Below are 17,216 nucleotides of genomic sequence, written 5' to 3' on the forward strand. Positions count from 1 at the left end.
GACAAAATGTCCATGATGTACTAAATGGAAAATTATATTATAAAATAGTAAATGCAATATGCTACCAATTTTATGAAGATATATATTGTATACACACAGGAGTTTTGGCATTAAAACAACTGTTAATAATTTTAAAACTGGTTGTCTTATGGTAGTGGAATAGGTTGTTTCCTTTTGATACCTTTCTGTTTTTTCCAAAATTTTCCAGCAAACAAGTAATACTTTTTTTTTTAAGATTTGATTTATTTATTTGACAGAGAGAGAGAGACAGCGAGAGCAGGAACACAAGCAGGGGGAGTGGGAGAGGGAGAAGCGGGCTTCCCGCGGAGCAAGGAGCCCGATGCCGGACTCAATCCCAGGACTCTGGGATCATGACCTGAGCTGAAGGCAGATGCTTAATGACTGAGCCACCCAGGCGCTCCAACAAGTAATACTTTTTAAATAGTAAAAAATAAAGTTGGGGATTGACAAGAAAGAGGAAGTAACTGGAAGGAGTAGCAGGATCCAAAGAAGTATGGGGGTGAGAGAAGGTTTATGGGGTGCAGGGCTTGGGGGTGAAGGGGGTGGGGGGAGGAGGGAGAGGAAGGGACAAGGGTCCAGGTGGAGGCATCAACTTTGACAAGAGGATGGAGAAGAAAGGCGGGAAGATGCCTGGGACTATTTGGGGTGCTCTAGATCTCCTCCATCGGGTGGGTGGGAGGGAAGAGAAGTAGGTGGGGACGGCTCAGAGGACCGCCAAGAATCTCGCAAACCCCTCAAATCCTTCCAAATCCTAGTTGTGTAAATTTGTGATCTGAGTGTACCCCTTGGAGAAAGTCCACTTCTCCAGGAAGCACCCTTGGTCTTCAAATCATCTCTACTCACTGGTCAGCTCAGGGACTCATTAATGGGCATTTTAATGGGGACAAAGACTCATTGTCATTTCTATCTCAACCACTTGGAGTCCATCTTTTTACTCATGAGGTGCCATTTCTCATTAAGCTCTGCTTTTCCCTGAAGCTGGGCATCTCAAAGGAAGAGGCCCACGCTGTCCAGCTCAGCACAGAGATGGTGACCGCTGCCCCAGCCAGAGTTCAGGGTTAGAACAAAAACGGGGCTCTGTTCCCTGGACTGTGGTGGCCGCCATTTTGCAGCACCACCCTGCAGGCGGGGCTGCCATTCCTCTCTGGGAGGAGCCAATGCCCAAGAGAAGACCTCAGAACGTCTTAGCAGCTAGACCAAACCCTCCCTCCTGGTCCCCTCATCTCTTCCTTTTCATTCATTCATTCATTTCATTCATTCAAAGGACATCCTTTCCTTTACACATTTACTTAAATATTATTGCTATGTACCCAGCACTGGTGTGGACAGGAGTTCTGAGTTCCTGCTCTATCTTTTCTCCCTCCCACACCACATCTCCTGGAGCCTCCTCGACCAGGGCAAACCAGCCAGTGGTCATTCCTCTCCAACTCCTGGGGCAGAAAGTTGGGCTGAATGCTATTTACTGTGATGCAAAAGTCAATAAAGTGAGTTTTGGGAGAGCTTTGCCAGGCAATTTTGGAATGAGACCCAGTGAGCCCTCCACAACTCTGGAGAGTATATTGCACTAGACTGGATATCTCCAGCACCTAGTGCCTGGGATATTTCCATTCGTGATGGTTGAATGAGTAAACAATTCAGGGACCCCTGGGGTGGCTCACTCAGTTAAGTGTCTGACTCTTGATTTTGGCTCAGGTCATGATCTCAGGGTTGTGAGATCAAGCCCCAGGTTGGGCTCTGTACTCAGCGGGGAGTCTGCTTAAGATTCCCTCTCTCCTTTCCCTCTCCCTCTTACCCTCCCCCTGTTCTCACGCTCTCGAAAGAAAGAAAGAAAGAAAGAAAGAAAGAAAGAAAGAAAGAAAGAAAGAAAGAAAGAAAGAAAGAAAGAAAGAAAGAAAGAAAGAAAGAATGAATGAATAACAATTCAGTAAACATGTGCCTGCAGGACCTGGTACACACTGTCTTGCACTGTTGTTTATCTTTGTGTCTCAGCTAAATTAGAAGCTTCTTGGGGTCTGGAAATGTGGCCGTTTCGCCCTTGTAACCCGCTCTCTGCTTCGCCAGGGGGTGTTTATTTAGTCATCCTGCCCCACTCTGGGCAGATGAACTGTCCCAGTCACAGACTTACAAGGTTTTCATCTCTTTTCCTAGGAAGTAGGCACCAGCTCCATTTCTCAAGGCAGCACGTCCTCTGCCCCCTCTTGTCCCTCCCACCCCTGGGAGCAACCTCAGGTGTTACCCCGCCACGCTTGGGGTCCCCAGAGGGGCCACCCCCGGGGCCAGCGGTGGCTGGGATATGTGTAATGAGCCTCCCTAACCAGTAGAGGGCAGGCTTAACGTGAAACGCAGATACGAAGAATGGGTAGGATGACCCATCACCTATCACACAAACCAGGACACTTAGGAGCTGGCGTAATTATCACAGGACAGTAGCCGTGAGCAGGGATTGTCCCAGCCACACTGGGACGGCCGGCTGCCCCACCAGTGGGTCCAAGGGTCTGGCAGAGAGGAAGTGAGTGTTTCGAGGGAGGTGGGAACCCTGTGGCTGGGGCAGTTGGTTTGCGCGGGCGCGACCTCCCTTCCGGGGCCTCCCCAGAGCTCACCATTGCCTGGGGGCCCGAAATAAGAGCGAGCACGTTGTCTGTAAATACTGACTCTGTGGAACAGCTTTTCTCCTGGGATTCATAGCTCTGCCTGTTCATTCTCTCGCCTCTCCTCAAGCCCGCGGTGGCGGGGGAGCAAGTGCACCGCTGATGGGGGCTCTTCGCGGGACAGTAAAATGCAGCCCAGCGTGTCCTGTGTCCGGAGCAAGTCTGTGTGGGCGTCCCTGCCTGCAGTGCACACGGACGGGGGGTGCCCCGGGGTTGGGTGCTGTGCGGGGTGGGAGCTGACAGCCCCTCACAGGTTTGAGTACCTGCTGCACCTGACGGACAGGCCGGGCGGTGAGATGATCCCTTGCAGGTCCCAAGGGTCACTGCCCATCCGGGCGCCTAACTCAGGCTCAGGCAGCACTTCTCATCAGCCGGGATCTGGGCTCTGAGTTTGCAGCCTGACTCCTCACTCCATGGGGGAATACCCCCCTCCCAGCTCAGAGTGACCCCCTGAGAACGTCGTGGTGACGAGGGTGTCTTTGACCTACTACAATACGAAGGGCAGAGACTGATGGAGCAAACTTTCTTACTTAAAATTTCACATTTGAACAACTTTGGAGAAAAACATAAGCGCAAAGATCTCTTTACCTTACCACAGAAATGTCCTACATGTTCTCCATGGCCTCATTTAGCGTTGTTTTAATCAAGAGAAAATCCACTTATCATTAATCATTTAAAGTATACAACTCAGGGGCACCTGGGTGGCTCAGTTCGTCAAGACTCTTGATTTCAGCTCAGGTCGTGATCTCAGGGTCATGAGTTCAAGCCCTTCGTGGGGCTCTGGGCTCAGCCAGAAGCCTGCTTGAGAGTTTCTCTCTCTCTCCCTCTGCCCCTCCTCCATGCTCTAAAAATACATAAATAAAGTATACAATTTAAATAAATAAATTCATATTTATTTAGTCATGTATAAAATTTCCCCCATAGCAATAATCATGAAACATAAACATCTTTCTGCTCTATATTCTTCATTTTGCCTAATTTTATCCTATGTCCATATGGTTGTCACATTTATTTTAAGTTGGGGAGAGAATAGTCTATCATGCCACTATACCTTCATTACCTGACCATTTTCTACTCCCTGAACACCTAACCTTTCTACTTCTTAATGTATTAGCATTATTAATCATATTAATTTATTATATATATTATTATTTATTATATGTCATTGTAGCAATTATAACTGGAATAATTTAAATCTGTAAGATATTATATAATTATTAGTTATAATAATTAATGCCACCATAAATATTATCGTACAGATAAATCTTTATTTTGAATCATTTCCTTAGGAATATTTTATATTCGGAGGTGTTGGATTACTGAATAAAGGGATGGGATTCTTTTAAGGCTCTTAAACATACTCCTCCAGAAATCGGGACCTCTTCAATGAACTGAAGGGGTCAGCAATATTTGCAGTAGATGTAACATGGTGCAATGAAATAATTTTAAATTTCATTTTTTCAAATTAATTACTGGGGAACAAGCAAACTTTCCTCCACAGTGATTTTAAGTATCAAAAACAGTCTTCATGTGGTAGAACTACATTCCCCATGTCACACCACTGCTCAAAACTCACCTAAGCACCGTATTTCCATTTGATTCTGATCTAAGCGTAGCACGTAAAAGGTGCTAAATACGTATCAGTGGCTTTATGGCTTCTAAATCGAAATCACCATTTCCCCAGTGGAGCATCTTTATCTTGGGTATTGTGCGGTTTATTGATTTACTGATGCAGCTCCAAATTATTCACCCTTTTGGATTTCAGAGTGAAAATGGATCTGGGCCTTTAAGTACTTTTTCTTGCAGAGCTGGCCCCGAAGCTCCAGAGAGACACCACAGAAGGAAAATGGGTTTATTTGCTTCCTGGCTCCGGGGTGCGCACTCCTCAGGTTCCTGAGTGTGTGGGGATCCTCTAGTGCCAGGCTCCTAGCGCACCCACAGCGCCCCCAGCACCCAGCTCCTGCTGTGCCCAGCACCCGGCATCTCCCCCACCCTGTACTGGGTATCCCCCGCACCTTGCAGTTTTATAGCAGAGAGCCTCTAGTGCTCAAGACAATTCCCTGTGAATAGCTGCCCTCCACGCCGCAGAGGACACATTTCCACAAACTTCCACTGCATGGCACCACCATAACGTCCCTACTATTCCGTGAGTGTGGATCGCAGTCTGGGATGGGAGATCTCAGCTCTGTGGTAGTAGTGACAGGCTCTTACATCTGCAATCCCCTGTTGTAGTTAGAAACTTTATAGTAAACGTCGCCCTTCTCTCCGATTCGGCCCAGACTGATAGAGGTGTGCTCCCCTGGAGGAAACAACATATTTAGTTATCTGTACACACACCCTACACAGAATGTTTTTTTTAAGATTTTTATTTATTTATTTATTTGAGAGAGACACAGAGAGAGAGAGAGAGAGAGCATGAGCAGGGGGAGAGGCAGAGGGAGAAGCAGGCTCTGTAATCCCAGGACCCTGGGATCATGACCCGAGCTGAAGGCAGAGGCTTAACCGACGGAGTCACCCACGTGCCCCCAGGATTAGTTTTTCAGATCCTTTACAACACCTGAGAACGATTTTGACAAAGAAGCTGATGGGCCTCAGGCAGGGAGTGGCCCTTCCCTACCCCACTTCCGTGGTTTTGTGGGGCTGCTCCTTTTCCTCGTCCCAGACTCCATGATGTGTGGTCCTGCCTCACACACTTCCCTCACAACAACTGGCCCAAGGTGCAGGTTGTCCCAGCCCGAACTAGTCAAACCTGACTGCGAGGTGTGTTCATCCCAAAGCCAGTGTCTCTCCCTTGAACTGAAATGGGCAGAATGTGAGGAAATGACATCCTTGCCTGGGAGGGGCCTTGAATGAAGGCCATCCACACATGGACCCCACGATGACAGGTGGCAAAACAGAGAGATGCTCCTAACGCCATCTTTGGGTCTCTGAGTAATATTTAATACAGCTTTAGGCTTCCCCCTATGCAAGCAAACGAGCCTTGCCTCTCCCCACTTTCTTGCTCAGCATAGGTCCACTTAGGTCTGGGCCTCTGGCAATTGAAAATAATAGACCTAATGGAACATTCTATAGGCCTCACCGGAACCAGTTCTTGCTGCATTATTAGAGTCTGGAACCAGAAAAGAGACACAGAAACAACCTTTCAAACTAGGCAGAGGGAAAACTTTGAGGCCTGCTCATCCAGACCCAAGACAGTTTCTATTTTTAAAAAGCTCCCATCAGAGGAACTTCAGACTCTCTTTTCCAAGCTGTGAGTGCTAGGATTTGACGCCTCTGAGGGTTTCCATGACGACCCTCGGTGGCTACAATACCAAAACAAAACCCAGAGGACGTGGTGCTTTTGCCTTTATTTTGTGGTCAGATTATCACCAATTTTAACAGAGAATGTTCAGTCCCCTTACCTCCTGCCTGTCTTACGTCTTCAGCTTTCCCCAGTAATGTGGATGGGTTAACAAGAGGCAAAGGGAGGGCTGCCTCTCACGATCCTTGTCCTCCCTCCCAGAGGCACGTCTTCCAACCCTGGCGAGAACACTTGGTGACCTCGTTCCAGTTATACAAGTTGCACTAGAATGATTCTTGGGCACAGTTGGCTCAAAATAGCTCCGTGCATCTGTGTGGTAAATAAGCTCCATGGCAGGCTCACTTTCTTTTTTCCCCAAAGAAGAGATTCCAAAGACCAGCATCTGGGGCAGAGGCCATGGGTTTCAGGGTTGGGACAGAGGACACGGAGGTATCTATCTCTCAGGAACACCAAATTCAGCTCCCAGATCCTCGTGTGGCCCTCCTGCCTTCTGCTTGCCTTCCCCTGTGCTCCCCTGGGAAGCGGACCTCCCTGGGAAAGTTGTACCTGATGCTGACGTCATTGCACGAGGCACCATGTGCTTGGATGAGGAGCTGCAGTGGCCCCTTCTCACATCCTGTCCCCCTTCCAGCCCGAGCTGGAAAATCCCCAAGTATCTGCAGCACATTACAAGTTGTGACTGAGACTGGTTCAACTGAGGCTGGAGATAAGGTTTTATACCCAGCCTATTCACCGCTGGAATTGTTTCAACCTAGAGTCAATATCTATACTTCTTTTTTAAAAAGATTTTATTTATTTACTTGTCACAGAAGAAGAGAGAGAGCACAAGCTGGGGGAGTAGCAGAGGGAGAGGAAGAAGCAGACTCCTGTGGAGCCTGATGTGGGGCTCGATCCCAGGACCCCGGGATCATGACCGGAGCTGAAGGTAGACGCTCAACCAACCAAGCCACCCAGGCGCCCCAATATATACACTTCTTGATTGAAGGAAGAGAGCCAACTTTTACTGAGTAGCCATCATGTGCCAGACGCTGTGTGCAGCGCTGGCCTGTATGTCAAGATTCCCCGGGAGGCATTTGGCACAGTAGCCACAGGCACGAGTTCCGTCATTGGAAAGACCTGGACTTACACCCCAGTTGTCCTACTGACTAGCTAGCTGTGTAGACCTCAGTTTGTTCCTTACTTTACCCTGCCTCAGGTCCCTTCTCTGTAAATGGGAATAATAATAAATCGCCCCCCGTAAAGTTGCTACTAGGATTAAATAAGCTGATGTGTAGAAAGCATATTGTCTGGTGCTCATTAGATGTTCAATAAAGGTTAGTTAGTTAGAACTAGCGGGCCACACAATGCCTCTGTGATCCCGGGAGCATCTCGTGTGACAGACCATGGTTATGGAGAAAGTTTAAGTCCTTAAAAGGGAAAGTTCCAGAATTTATAAGCCCCAACATAGTAGCTCCGGGAACATTGGCTGGATCAATGAAAGGGCCAACATCTGTGTATCCTGGCGTTGGTCCGGGGCACAGAGATTTGTTTATTCTGTGCTTACAGTGTGCACGGTGCTAGGCAACATACTCTATGACCTTAACGGAGTTTAAGATCTTGTTGTGGAGACAAAGCCAGCAAACAGAACATTTGTGAGCAATATAAGGCCAAACTGTATTTCTGGCAAAAGTGCGGCTGAGTGCCCACTCTGTTCTAGGCCCTGGATTAAAAGCATCACCTTATTCAAGTTTCCTTCATCCTATGAGGTAGATTTTAGGTCCCCATTTTATTTTTTATTTATTTATTTTTTATTATTTATTTGAGAAAGAGAGAAACAGCATGAGAGGGGAGAGGGTCAGAGGGAGAAGCAGGCTCCCCGTCCAGCCGGGAGCCCGATGTGGGACTTGCCACGACCCGAGCCGAAGGCAGTGGCTTAGCCAACTGAGCCACCCAGGCGCCCCAGGTCCCCATTTTAGAGGTGAAGAAACTGCCCCAGGACACACAGTCAGTAAGTCGCTGAGCCAGACTTGAACCCAGGCCTCCTGGGTCTTACGCCCTGCAGGAAGATAAATCCTCCCTGATAAAAGCAACCCCATCCTCTGGAGGAGGAAGCTGGAGGTCAGAGAAGTCAAGTCACTTGTCTAAGGTCACCTAAATAGTAGGTGGCTGGGCTGGGATTTGCCTGCGGGTCCCTGTACCTCATGGTCTCAGGTGCTTCTGTTAGAACAGAGAAGGGCAAACGTGCATGACACGTCTGAAGGATCGGGCTTCTGGACTCATGCCCCCCATTTGGTGAGGCGCCCATTGGGCCTCCTGAGAAGATGACACTGAGGCCCAGAGAGGCTCATTCCAGACCCCTGTCCTCACTCTCAGTCCCACCCTGTGCCCAGGCTTACCCTCACCCACAAGCCCCCTCTAGTCCCACTGCCTATAAACCCTACTCATCCCTTGGGGCGCCTGGGTGGTGCAGTTGGTTGAGCTCCCCCGTCTTGGTTTCAGCTCAGGTCATGATCTCAGGGTTGTGAGACTGAGCCCCAAGTGGGGCTTCCTGACAGTGCAGAGTCTGCTTGAGATTCTCTCTCTCCCTTCCCCTGCTCGTGCTTCCTCTCTCTCTCTCTCTCAATAAATCAATAAAATCTAAAAAACTAACAAACCAAAAAGAAAAAACCCTACTCATCCTTCAAGATCTGGTCTTCCCTGACCCCAGCTCTACCTGTGGGCCTGGTAGCTACTGGTCTGTGTTTTTGAGTATATAGTCTCCTTTTCCAGGCTTTCCAGGTGTGTCTCAGCAAGGAAAGCGCTTGTAAATGGTCAGGTAGTGCACTGCTGTCAATTATCGTCAGTTTCCATTCCTTGACTCCTGGTAGCGCTCAGCTAACGTCTACTTGAAGAGGTGGAAAAATCAATGACTACTCCAGAGCACTAACAGCCCGCCAGGTGGGGATGTGCTGGGTACTTGGAGGAGGTAGGTGCCTCGTACTGGCTTTGGTGCTCAGGAGCGCCCCCTCCTGGGTTCCAAGAGGAACTTAAGCAGTTTGGGCTCAGGGGTGCCAGCCAGAGCCACTGGGGAGCGCGGGGGCAGGGGGTCGGGCCCCCACTAAGGGAGCAGTGCCCGCCACTTTGCAAACCTCTCCTGGGGCCCCAGCATCTTGTCTATTTTTCCCACCTACTTTATGGAGGTGCCCAGCCTCCCAGGAGGAAAATAACGCTGACGAGTGAACAAAAAAGATTTTCCTATGCCCACCCGGAATGTGGAGAATCCTGTGAAAATTCCAGATGGTACCTACACACCAAGAAATTGTTAGAGAAACATATGACATGCTCTGGACCCGTTTTCTTTAGCTGATGGCATGAGACTGAGACGACCGAGATGAGTACAGGTGGACCCAGACCCACCTACAGCAGTGGTGCACTGGCCAGGGGACCTGTCCGGCCTCCCCTGCTCCACTTCCTCCAGGAATGAGAGAGGAGGAGGCAGGTCCAGGCTGGGGGCTGGGAGGGCTCAAGGACCGCAGAGCCTGGCCCTGGAGTCGGAGGCGAGGATGTAGCCAAGCAGAAATAAGCCACCTTCTTCCCAAGAACCCTGAGCACCCCAGAAGTTACTGGGGAAAAGGCCCTTTCTGATCCAGTCCCCAGGCCAGCCTCTCTATTAAATTCTTTTTATTTTTAAGATTTTATTTATTTATTTGAGAGAGAGAGAGCACAAGCAGGGGGCGGGGCAGAGGGAGAGGGAGAAGCAGGCTCCCCACTGAGCAGGGAGCCTGACGCGGGGCTCGATCCCAGGACCCTGGGATCATGACCTGAGCTGAAGGCAGATGCCCAACTCCCTGAGCCCCGCCCCAGGCACCCTGATCTCCATTCTTTAGGGTCAGTTAATGGAGCTTCATTTGTTTTTTTATGGTGGTGTCCTATTTACCTGATTCTCCGTGATCCCTGTGTCCTTGCATTGCTCTCTGTGTCTCTGAGCACATAATCTCCTCTTCCAGGCTTTACAGGTGCGTCTCAGCAGGGAAAGACCTCCGCCAGTGGGCTTAGCTGGGCACAATGTATGGGTCAGCCGGTAGCATTCACAGGCAGGTGGGGCTTGCTCTGGGGCTGCTGCTAGGCTCCGGGTCCGAGTGGGGCCCTGGGGTGGGCTCCCCGGCTGGGCAGGGCTGCCCACTGGGCTCTGGGGCCATGTGGAGCCCCCACCAGGCTCTGCAGCCTCCTCTGGTTGGGCAAAGTCCCAGGTGTGGCAGTGCCATCAATCGACGCTGCCACAGGGCAGGGCTAGGGGCCAAGCTCTGCAACAGCTCCCTGTTGGGTGGGGTGTCAGACTGTGTGCCCTGACTGGCTGCTCTGCGGGCCGGATCCTATAGTCATATTGGGTGGGGCTGGAGACTGCTCAGCAGTCAGGTGCGGTCACTGTCTGCACTTCCTGTCAAGTGGGACCAGAGGCTACGCTTAATGGCTGGGCAGGGCTGCTGGCTCGGTTCCCTGCCCCAGTGGGCCATGGCTGCCAGGCATCTGTGGCCATGCTTCCAGGAGGGGCAAGACTGGAGGCTATGCTGAGCAGTTGGGTGGGATGGTGAATTTGCTTCCCTGCCCAAGCAGGGTTGTAGGATGTGCTCTGTATTGGGTTCAGCCCAGTGGACTGGGGATCCAAATCAGACAGAACTACAACCAAGGTCCCCGGCTGGAAGGGGCCACCAGCTTAGCTCCGCAGATGGGCAGAGCTGCTGGCTGGTGTCCGGTTGGGGGACTGCTGCCTGCGGGAATGTGGTCCTCCAAAATCTAAGCACCGGTTGCTGTAAGCCCTGCCCCCTTGTCTCTCTCTCTCTGATCCCCAGTGGTCGAGGCCCATGGGTTCCCATGGTGACCTCCATGAAGCAAGACCCAGTGGGCTTCCCCCAAAGCGTCCCATAACATTGGAGAGCTGGGTGTCCGCCTTGGGCCCTCTTTTTCCCACTGGAGGAAAGGTGGGCCCAGGGGGCCCTCTTGATGCTGCGCCGTGTTGGCCAGGGGAAGGAAGGGTGTGATCAAAATGGAACCTCTCCTCTTCCTCTTTGAATGTGATCCTTCTTGCTCTGTGTTCCAGGGACTGCTTCAGCCTCACCCCTATGTTCTGGGACTTTTTAATGATGATGCCTTGTCCATGTTTAGTCGCTAGTTGGTCTTCTTGTGAGGGGGACTGAAGTCATGAACAACCTATGTCTCCATCTTGAGGCTGACACTCTTTCTCATTTATTCTTATTCTTACTTCATATAGACAAGCAGATGTTTTCAGTCTAATTTGGACAATCTGGGTCTCAAGATAACTAGTAGATGTGTTTGATGGTGGCTTACATAGATCTGGCCACTAACATCAGTTTCTCTGCCTTGATTCCGAGGCGTGTGGCTGGAGAGAGAAAGAATTGGAAAGAAACGGGTCTGGGAGAATTGTGTCAGCCAAGCAAAATGGCAGTCACCCCCTCACTATTACTGTCCCTCTACTCCTGGAAGAGGCATTCAGAACTCGTTCCTACGCCCTGAGGACCAAAGACACACTCAAGGGCTGGGTGATGGTGCAAATATTTCTCTATTATTCATCTTCGGTGACCTTCCACCTTTTAGGTGCTCAGACCACCATGAGGGGGGTACCCTGAAGCACCTTCTTCCTCTTCTGCTCTGTCTCCCTCTACCCGTCCTGCTTCACCTCCCACGGCCTTCTGCAATCCAGCCATTCTGGAAGACTCTTCCCTGCTTGCCCCTACCCTCGGTACTTCAGAGATGAGCCCCAAGAAGACAAATCTCTTTCATATTAACCTTGATAGTTAGATATTAATAAGTGTTCTCAGGATGTTTGCCAATGCTAGGAGACCCCCCAGCCCCACTGGGGTGAGGGCAGGGCAGGCCATCTGTGTTCCCCCTGCCAAACGCACATGAAATGACAGAAGCTGGTGTAACAGAAATGCTGACTGTGGCCCTCGGTGCTCACGCCGTGTTCCTCCATCTCGTCACTCTTCCTTATGTGGCAGCATGCTTAAAAACATGGCAAAGGCTAATGAGACTCACTTTTAGTAAGTATTTTTACTGGTCTAAAAATGTGCATTTTGGGGCCTGGGTGGCTCAGTCGTTAGGCGTCTGCCTTCGGCTCAGGTCACGATCCCGGGGTCCTGGGATCGAGCCCCGCATCAGGCTCCCTGCTCAGCGGGAAGCCTGCTTCTCCCTCTGCCACCCTCCCCACTTGTGCTCTCTCTCTCTCTCTCACTCTCTCTCTCTCAAATAAATAAAATCTTTAAAAAAAAATAAAGCTAGAGTTAAAAAAATAAAATAAAAACGTTCATTTTTATGTGTACAAGGATGGTCTCAGGAAGAGAGTGAAACACAGATTTGGACTGTCTCCTGAGTGAAGGCCATAGGATTAAAACAGGGCTTAGGCTCAGGGCCCTGCGGTGTGAGAGTCACTATTTATAGCCAAAACGGTGGAAAGGGTTATTATGAGGATGCGTTGGGGGGGGGGGGGATGAGGGGAACACACAAGCCAATCAAAACCCGCAGCCTGTTGGAGCCTGGGTGGCTCAGTCTTTAAGCAGCTGCCTTCGGCTCAGGTCATGATCCCAGGATCCTGGGATGGAGCCCCTCATTGGGCTCCCTGCTCAGCGGGAAGCCTCCTCCTCCGTCTCCCACTCCCCCTGCTTGTGTTCTCTCTCTTTCGCTGTGTCTCTCTCTGTCAAATAAATAAACAAAATCTTTAAAAGAAAAAAAAAAAACCTGCAGCCTTTGGGTAAGAGGAGCGGAGGAACGCCACCTAGCGTCCCCTGCTAGTCCTGTTCCTGGTGAAAGTCTGAAGAGCCATCAAGACTCCCTTCTCACAGAGGGTCAGAAACCGGAGTGCCAAAGGACAGTGCCTTCCACAGGCGTAAAACAGAGGTCAAAGTATCCGTTGCACAAGGTTGTTTGATAATTACATGAGGTATTTTCTTTGTATATGAAATGTTTTGTGTTCATAAAGCAAAAGTGGCAACTAAGTAATCTTCATTAATTTGGGAATCCCAGCCGTGAGCCAATGTATTTATCACTTAGTTTGATATGTTGTATCGTCTTTGTGATTATGGAATGTTTGTTATTTGAAATATTCCAGTTTGATATAATCGTGCATGGGGGTGGGTGGTTTCCTACTAGAATTTAGGGAAAATCTTATACAAAGCAACGTTACTGTGTTCAGAGAAAACCTAAAATGTAGAAAAAATTGATAAGAACTATGTTGGAAGTGAAGTTTATGCATGTGCGGGTGTTTGAATGCCTGTGTGTGGGGGGAGGGAGAGAGCCCGAAGATACAAGGAATAACACAACGCAAGGCCTAAAAATCAGCGAAACCCACCATCTTCTGGAATATTCACAAATGTTAGGCGGTCTGAATGTATGTCCCATGGAACAAAGGCAAGCCTGGGTTTGGATGAGACCAAACCTGGATTCCACACGTGTCCACTGATACTCCTGGAAAGCAGAGATGAGAAGCATCATCAAGCCACCAAACACAGCCCCCCTGATGACTCTGCATCACCTCCTGTTTGGAGGTAGGTCCCCCTCGTGTGCACGCAGCACCAGCGTGTCCGACTGCCACACGTGGGTGTGCAATCAGCTGGAGTCAATACACTGCTAAGTAAGCATGTGTTATGCGATGTAACACATTAACCTTCCTTACTCATCTTGAGGATATTTTAATTTTCATGACAAACTTATTCAAATAGGTTAGAAGAAATAACCATTACAGTTGGGGTACAAAGATGTTTTCACTTTTGATGTCAATATATATCCTGGATTATTTTGAAGCCATCCCAGACATCATACCATTTTACCTGTAAAAAAAATTCACTATATATTTCTAAAAGATAAGAATTTTAAAAATATAGCAACAATACCATTATCACACTTAAGAAAAGTAACATTAACACTTGAATATCATCAAATATTCAGTGTTTAAATTTCCCCCACTCGGCTCATCAACTTTGTTCAGATGTTACGATTGTCACGCATTTTATTTTATTTTATTTTTTTTAAGTAGGCTCTATACCCAACATGGGGCTCCAACCCATGACCCTGAGATCAAGAGTCACACGCTCTACCGACTGAACCAGCCAGGCGCCCTTACGAGTTTAAAATATACCTATTTATTTCAACAAATGTTGATGGGATCACTGGATATTTGCATGAGAACAAAAAGTGAATCTTGACACCCTAAAAAAACTTTAAGATGAATCATGGACAAAAATGTGTCCGGTAAAACAATAACATTTTAGAAGAACATACAGATTTGGAGTTCACAAACATTTCTTTTTCTCTTTCTTTCTTTCTAGAGAGGGAAAAAGGGGTAGCGGGGCAGAGGGAGAGGGAGAGAGAATCTCAAGCAGGCTCCAGGCCCAGGGCAGAGCCTGATGCGGGGCTCGATCTCATGACCCTGAGATCATGACCTGAGCCGAAATCAAGAGTCAGACGCTGAACTGACTGAGCCACCCAGGCGCCCCCAGCACCCCCAAATTTGTTAAACAGAAAACAGAAAGCACTAACCTTAAAAGAAAAGTGATGAATTGAGCTTCATTCGAATCAAGCCATTCTGTTCAATAAAAGATACTACTGAGACAGTGAAAATGCAAACTCCTGCCAAGACCACGCAGACGCCCACCAACAACCACTGCTATCATTCATCCAAGCGAAGGTCATCAGCGGATGCAAAACATTGAACCAGACACTCATGCGGTCATCACGTCTCTCCCCACAGATCACTTACCCGTGACAAAGCAGGAAAGGAGCCTTGAATATGTGGGAAATAGGTCAGATGACGCCTTAATCAAGTGATCAAATGTAACATCACCAAGAAGAAGAAACCGTGAGAGGAGAGGAAATCCTTGAGTAGGTACTTCACAAAAGAGGGTGTGTAAATGACCGAGAAATATGTGAAAAGCCAATCTATATCATTAATTACGAGGTAAATAAAAATTAAAAATTAAAAACATGATGAAGTACCACTACATACCAAGAGCAGCAATGGCTTAAAAATGAAAAAGGCTGACAATACCGGGTGTTGGTGAGGATTGGGGCAACTAGAACTCTCTCCAAAATCACTGGCTGGATGTTAACTGAAACAGCTGCTTGTAAAAATTGCTTAGCATTATCCACTATGGCCAAACATGGGCCAGTCTTTTAATCCAGCAATTTCACTGCTAGATGAGTATCCCACAGACATGAGTATACACGAGCCGCATGAAATATGTATTAGAAAGGTCAGGGTAGCTTTATTCATAATAGTAAAACTGAAAATGACCTAAAGATCTTACAGCAGAAGAATAAAAACTCAGTTTTTTTTTAAGATTTTATTATTCATTTGACAGAGAGAGAGAGTGAGAGAGGAAACACAAGCTGTGGGAGTGGGAGAGGGAGAAGCAGGCTCCCCACTGGGCAGGGAGCCCGATGTGGGCAACTCGATCCCAGGCGCCTGTAATATGTTTACTTCATACCTCAATTAAGAAGAAAAAAAAAGAATACAGAAGGTAACTGGAAGGGAATCCTACTTTTCAAAAATGGGAGAGTTTGAACATCCAAACAATTCTGATTGAGATGTGTTGAAACATCTTAAATAAAAATTCATGAATTTATAGCAATTCTAACAATATTCATCGGTCACTGTGTTATTATTTTGAAAATCGATGAAGGGAAGGAATCAAGCATTTCTTTCATTTTTTAAAAAAAGATTTTATCCATCATTTCGTGGACGCCAGGTCAGCGAGAGCGTCTGCGGGAGCCGGGCGGGGAGGGGAGCGGGAAGCCGGAAGACCCATCTGAGGGTGTGTGGATTTGAGCGTCCGCTTTCCAACCCAAGATCTCGAAATGCATCGTGACTCCTGTCCATTGGACTGTAAGGTTTATGTAGGTAATCTTGGAAACAATGGTAACAAGACTGAATTGGAACGAGCTTTTGGCTCTTATGGACCACTCCGAAGTGTGTAGGTTGCTAGAAACCTCCCGGCTTTGCTTTTGTTGAATTTGAAGATCCCCGAGATGCAGCCGATGCTGTTGGAGAACTAGATGGGAGAATGTTATGTGGCCGCCGAGTTAGAGTGGAACTCTCGAATGGTGAAAAGAGAAGTCGAAATCGTGGCCCACCACCGTCTTGGGGTCGTCGCCCTCGAGATGATTATCGGAGAAGGGGTCCTCACCTTGCCGCAGATCTCCAAGACGGAGAAGCTTCTCCCGCAGCCGGAGCAGGTCCCTTTCTAGAGACAGGAGGAGAGAAAGACCACTGTCTCGGGGAAAGACATCACAAGCCTTCCGGATCCTTCTCTAGGTCTCCTAGCTGATCTAGGTCAAGGAAATAGAAGACCAGTTTGCAAGAGGAGCGGTGTACAGGAAATAACTTCATTTGACAGGAGTATGTACAGAAAATTCAAGTTTTGCTTGAGACTTCATAAGCTTGGTGCATTTTTAAGATGTTTTAGCTGTTCACATTTGTTTGTCTCTTGGAACAGCGACAAAGATGTAATTCTCTATGATTTGAATGGATCATATGAGGCATGTAATATCAAGAATTGTTACTTTATAATGTTCCCTTAAGCAAAATTGAATTTGGTTTGAAGTTTAGTCTCACATAGACTGATAATAAACCTCTAACTCCTGCCCAGCTAAAGCTTGACATTTAATATTATGAAAACTGGCAAAAATTGAACGAAGTCTTTCCATAGCTGGCATAATGGTATGCAGCTGTAGTTGAAGAAGCAGTCTTTAAAAGCTGGTGTGAACACAAGCCAGGAGGTGAAAATTAAGCTGCACTGTTAAACTAGATTAGAGGTTAAAAAAAAAAAAAGAACCAACTATTCTTCATACTAGGCAGGGGTGTCCAGTTGGTGTAGAATTGGAAGTTGCAAGAAAGTTAGTTTGCCTTTGCTTTAGGTCGTAAGTTCCTTGTGTGATTGCTGTATATGAACACACAGCTCTTTGTAACATTCTCTCTTTGGTAATTTGAAACTATTCAAGATACCAATGTCCTGCCAGTTTAAGGGTACATTGTAGAGCTGAACTTTGAATTACTGTGCAAGATTTATTTTTTTTCATGCTGTCATTTGTAATATGTTTGTGAGAATCCTTGGGATTAAAGTTTTGGTTACAAAAAAAAATAAAAAAAGATTTAATTTATGGGGGTGCAGAGAGCAGAGGGAGAGGGACAAGGCGACTCCCACTGAGGGCTGAGCAGGACACAGGGCTCAATCTTAAGACCCTGGGATCATGACTTGAGCTGAAAACGAGTCAGATGC

At 47.9% G+C, this 17,216-nt stretch overlaps 1 long non-coding RNA gene and 1 pseudogene across 1 annotated transcript; one reads left to right on the plus strand and one right to left on the minus strand.

The window, feature by feature from the left end:
• Positions 1-3,458: 3,458 nt before the first annotated feature.
• Positions 3,459-6,172, minus strand: LOC113931804. Its single transcript, XR_003522872.2, has 3 exons — positions 6,071-6,172; positions 4,685-4,968; positions 3,459-3,513 (listed from the first exon to the last, which is right to left on the minus strand). It is a non-coding gene; the product is annotated as an uncharacterized LOC113931804 (long non-coding RNA).
• A 9,514-nt stretch (positions 6,173-15,686) lies between these two features.
• On the plus strand, positions 15,687-16,283 carry LOC113932584 (annotated as a pseudogene).
• Positions 16,284-17,216: the final 933 nt, after the last annotated feature.

This window comes from Zalophus californianus, chromosome 10 (assembly GCF_009762305.2).
Source record: "Zalophus californianus isolate mZalCal1 chromosome 10, mZalCal1.pri.v2, whole genome shotgun sequence".
Taxonomy (NCBI): domain Eukaryota; kingdom Metazoa; phylum Chordata; class Mammalia; order Carnivora; family Otariidae; genus Zalophus; species Zalophus californianus.